Source organism: Capra hircus, chromosome 19 (genome assembly GCF_001704415.2).
Source record: "Capra hircus breed San Clemente chromosome 19, ASM170441v1, whole genome shotgun sequence".
Classification (NCBI taxonomy): domain Eukaryota; kingdom Metazoa; phylum Chordata; class Mammalia; order Artiodactyla; family Bovidae; genus Capra; species Capra hircus.
In genome coordinates, this window is record NC_030826.1 from 58,710,082 (window position 1) to 58,715,222 (window position 5,141).

At 41.3% G+C, this 5,141-nt stretch overlaps 1 long non-coding RNA gene across 1 annotated transcript; it reads left to right on the forward strand.

Annotated features, from left to right (window-relative positions):
• Nucleotides 3,082-4,690, forward strand: LOC102168485. Its single transcript, XR_310841.3, has 3 exons — nucleotides 3,082-3,265; nucleotides 3,389-3,528; nucleotides 4,526-4,690. It is a non-coding gene; the product is annotated as an uncharacterized LOC102168485 (long non-coding RNA).

A 5,141-nucleotide genomic window follows, 5' to 3' on the forward strand; every position in this document is an offset into this window, starting at 1 on the left:
TACTGGAGTGTGTTGCCATTTCCTTCTCCAGGGGATCTTCCCGACCCAGGGATCGAACCCAGGCCTCCTATATTGCAGGCAGATTCTTTCCTGTCTGAGTCACCAGAGTTGCAGACAATGGGGTCTTGAAGAATTGGACCTAACTGGATGACTAAACAACACATATATAAAATATGGCTTTAAAATACAGAGTCTTACATATAATATTATAGAACTGATATTATATGATGTACATATGGACTATCTAACGTGTAATGTGTCATGTATATATACACAGTCTAACTATAGTTGACTAGAATGAGGTTTTGTCCGACTGTTAGGAGGTAGTTCCAGGAATCCCGTTTTTTCCACATTTCTTTCAGATATTTTTTAAAGAATATTTTTGAGATATCTGAAGCAAAAATGGCAGAAGTTTTCATCTTCTTGGTGGTCACTAAAAGGTGATTGTTAAGGATTATCTAGATGCTTAGAATACTACAGTAGGTAACAATAAATAACTAAAGAAATGACCAAGAAAGGTTCATATTGGCATGCTATTGACTTCCCTGATGACTCAGCGGCAAAGAATTTGCCTGCCAATACAAGAGGTGCAGGTTCGACCCCTGGGTCGGGAAGATCCCCTGGAGGAGGGCCTGGCACCCCACGCCAGCGTTCTTGCCTGGAGAATCCCACGGACAGAGGAGCCTGGCGGGCCACAGTCCATGTGTGCAAAGAGTCGGACGTGACTGAGCAACTAAACACAGCAACAAATAACAAAACAAGAGAAACAACCAAGAAAGATTCCTGTTGGCACAATACTGGTAAAAAAATTAAAATCAGGACAGCCATGTTTATCACCTAATGTGGCAACGGTCAGCTTCCGGCTAAGAGTCTGTAACCCGTAGTTGACCCTCTCCGCCCGTTCTGTCCGTGGGAATCTGTTTCTGCAGGACAAGCCAAGGCAAGTCTAGAGAGATTCCTGTAGAGGAGTGTAGGACAACCCTGATTCAGGAAAGTCTGAACTCCCTGTCGGGCACTGCAGTGCTTGCCCGGTAGGAACGTGATGGTGAGATGGTGAAAGCTGCATGGTGGGTATTTAATGCTCCCGTTAACTTGGTATCCTGCTCGTCCCTACTTTAATGCCTCCGAAGGCAGCCCTCATAACGAACTTCAACGGCTGGATACCCATTGTCCTCTGGAAAAATATGTTAAGTCAGAAACTTAAGTATCCTATTAAATTTGGTAATTCTTGTAAGGTGACCATTTGTCCATCAAGGCTCAAAGATATCCTGTAGCAATGCCTACAACTTGGGACTTAAGCCACGGTGAGTGTGCGGTCCAATTACTGAAAGTACTAATTACCTTCATAAAATAGTTGGGGTTGCAGGGGAAAAAAACCCGAGGGTAGATATAATTTAGTTTCTTTCCGTCGGCCCATGTGAGCCCAACCTGGGAAAATATAAGCTAGGCAACACGTCTTGGTTGGTCCTGGTATTTCTTTCCTGATCCATAATTGCTAATTCACTTAAGTAAAAACAATATTTGGTCTCACAGGTGCCAACCCAAGTAAGCCGTTGCTTTGCTTGGAGTGGTTGAAAAAATACAATTACATTACATTGGTGAACGTTTCTGCTTCTTGAAAGAATGCAGTTAACATTTGGAAAATGACTTGCTGCTGGATAACGTCAGTCTCCTAGATCTAGGAGAAAAAAAAAAACTGCGAATAATAAGACATGCATTTCTGAAAGCGCTGAACTGTATCCCATAGAGAGGGACCTGGTCTTGATACAAGAGAATCAGCTTTAATCATAACTTTTGCCTGTTTTAACTGGAACTTCCTGATGCCTCCTATTGCAGTCACCTGTGGATACACTGTGCTTGCTTGTCCACTCCCTGCGAAGAAACATCCAGTCTTTTAGGAAACGCATTTCCTCAAACAGTTAGTACTCTTAGGTAGAAGGTATTGTGTCCGCTTTAGCCAATGTCCCTAAAAGTCTGCATTTTATAGGTTGCAGCAGTTCATTTGATAATTTGATGTGTGGTAAGATTGAGCAGTAACATTGCTATTAGTTCCTGGATAAATAAAGCCATTTTGGAATCAGCATTCATGGAGAGGGGACCAACATTTTAAAATAAGAATGTCTAAACAAGTTTACTGGCTCTATTTGTAGACTCGTATGTTTACGTCTGTATTAAGACTCTGCATCTCTCATTATGAAAACAGTCAGGGATGGACTATGCATATGAAATGCTCTAAATGCGGTTTGTCATTGTTTAGTTGCTCGGTCGTGTCTGACTCTGTGCAACCTCATGGACTGTGGCCCGCCAGGCTCCTCTGTCCATGGGATTCTCCAGGCAAGAATATTGGAGTGGGCTGCCAGTCCCTTCTCCAGGGGATCTTCCTGGCTCAGGGATTGAGCCTGGGTCTCCTGCATTGCAGGTGAATTCTTTACCATCTGAGCCACCAGGGAAGCCCAATTAACTAGAAGAAAACAGGCATCTTATTCGGGGAATGGCCACATGAACACACATATTTTTTTCTAGCCACAGCTATGCTCTCTCATTGCTGGCTCATCTATGTCCAGGTCTGTCTAATCTATGCCAATATTTGTATTAATAGGTAAAAATATATGTACTAGTTTAAGACAAGAAAAACTAATTTCAACTTTATGAGTAGGAGGAAAAGTGGTCAAGTTTTAATTTTTTGTAATTCCCTCATTATGTTCAGACAGACAGTGAGAGCCAGCCTTCCACAGCAAAATCAAGTTCTGAATAAAATCAGAATAATTTACTGCATTAAATAACATTGTTTAAGGTACATTTCTTCCTTGGCAAAGCTGACACAAAAGTGCATGGGCAAGTTCTCTCTCTTTTTTTTTTTTAGCAAAATATACCTAGACTGTTACTTGAGCAGGGCCGTCTGGGGGGGATGCCCAGCAGACAGACACAGGAAACCTCGTTACTTTGATTCTACATTGCAGATCAGGCGTGTGTCCTCTGTTTGTGATCACGTGTGTGTGATTCCTGGTTACTGTGTAAAGATTCACATTGGACTATTGGACTGAGAGTAAGTCCAGATGAAAACTGACAGATTAACGCAGAATCAGACACTGTCTCATGAACGACTCCATCTAGATCCTTATTGCCATGAGGGCAGGGTGGTGAGCCTTCTATGTATCTTCTCAAAATGAACTGAGAAGCCTGGTGGGCTGCAGTCCACAGGGTCGCGAAAGAGTTGGACCCAACTGAGTGACCGAGCATATTTTAAAATGCAGCCAAAGGTCACGTGAGTATTTTGTCAATGAAGCGCCCTCTGTTGATTAATCCTAAACGCTCACCCTGGGACATTAAATGCTCTGGTTTTGGTATCCTGGGTTCATCCTGGTAAGCTGCTCTTTCTGTACACTAGGTTGGCTGCAACTCTGTAATCCCTCCCCAAGAAGAACAACAGCTGAACCTCATCACGACCCTGTGTTTCGTGTGTCGATTCTTGCATTAGTGACGTGACATTTATTTGCTTGGTGAGCTTCTACCTGCAAGGTTAACAAGGTCAGTGCATGTCAAAAGCAGTTATTTTCATTTGAGATTTATTTCCCTATGGATAGCCTTAAGATATTCAAGTTACTAATGAGGGCATTGAAGTTAGGGCTAAGTATATTATTAGGAGAAACATAACTACCTGGAGAATAGCCATGATACATATTTCAGCCACATCAAACCCCTTTTAGGAAGGCAGGAAGTGTAAGTATAGGGGTGTGTGTGTGTGTGTGTGCACATGTGTGTATGAGAGAGAGAGAGAGAGAGAGAGAGAGAGAGAAATTGGACTCCTGTGTGTATTCGTGAACACAAAACCAAGGGTATATACTTTATTTTTTTGATGTTTTGGTCTTTCTCTAAGAGAGTTCTGTTGGTTTTTACCCTATTCTAGCACTAATTGTAATCTGTCTAAAATTATAAGATAATTTTATTCTTATCCACCCGGTTTGATCTAAATAGGTCTGTCTACGTCACTAGACGGTACAACACTCCGAGGTGAAAGTGCCACTTGGGAATATGTATATCCCTCATTTCACCCCTTCACAGCCTCCTTCTCTGTCTTTCGCAGTTTTGACTCACATCTTGTAAACATTCCAGCTTGAAACACTATGAGTGGTGCTTCTCTAACTTCTGTGCACCCAGAGAGGAGGTCTCAGTTCTGTGGAGATCCGGACTCAGGAGGTCTGGGGTGGGGTCCTGCTCCTTTCTCACAAATGAGCTGGTCACACTGATGCTGCTCAGCTGTGGGTCACGTTTGCAGGAGCAAAGGTCTGGAATGTTTCCACTCTGGGCTCCTGATTAGCTCAGATCCATTTCTACCAAGACAATGAAATCATTCATGAAAAAAAAAAAAAAGAGTGTAATTGTTTGGGATAAGATTTGAATTCATTACGTTTGGGTGTTAATATGACTTAAAAATAATTCTACCAAGATTCACATGTGATTGTCAGGGTACTTCCCTTCCAAACAATGACCAACTATTTTTCCAACATGTAAACTCTGCTTTTAGAATTGTCCACAGGAACTGGAAGATGAGGATGTGCTTGCTCATTCACTCCTGTTACGATTCAACAATAATAAAGAAGTGCCTAAAATATCCTAAGCACTGTAGTAATGACTGTGGGGAGGCTGACATCCTTAAGTGTGCTGGGAGGCCCAAGAGGGCACAAGTTGCAAGCAAACGATTGTTTGAATAAATAAATTAAATAAATAAAAACATGTGTGCTTTGAGTGTGTCTTTTCTTAAATCAAATGAGAGCCACCGAGGCTTAAATTTGGTATCCAGTCTGAAAATGCAGTTTCTGACCGAAAATGTACGTCTATCAAGTAATGGAACTTATTTTTCTTGAATATCTTATAACTGAATCAGCATGAACTTAGAGCTATGTTAGGAATGGCATTTATGGAATATGTTCATAGTGCCCCAAAATATCTTCTTTAAAAAAATCTATCCATGAGTAGCAGTATAATTATGGATAAATTAACTCCATTACTTCTTACTTAGATGTATTTACCTAACAACCTATGGATTTGGATGTATGCATGTCCGCACACACACATATCATGTCTTATAACAAATGTAATAATACTTAATTGTTCATTGAGTATAGTGCTGGTTTATACAA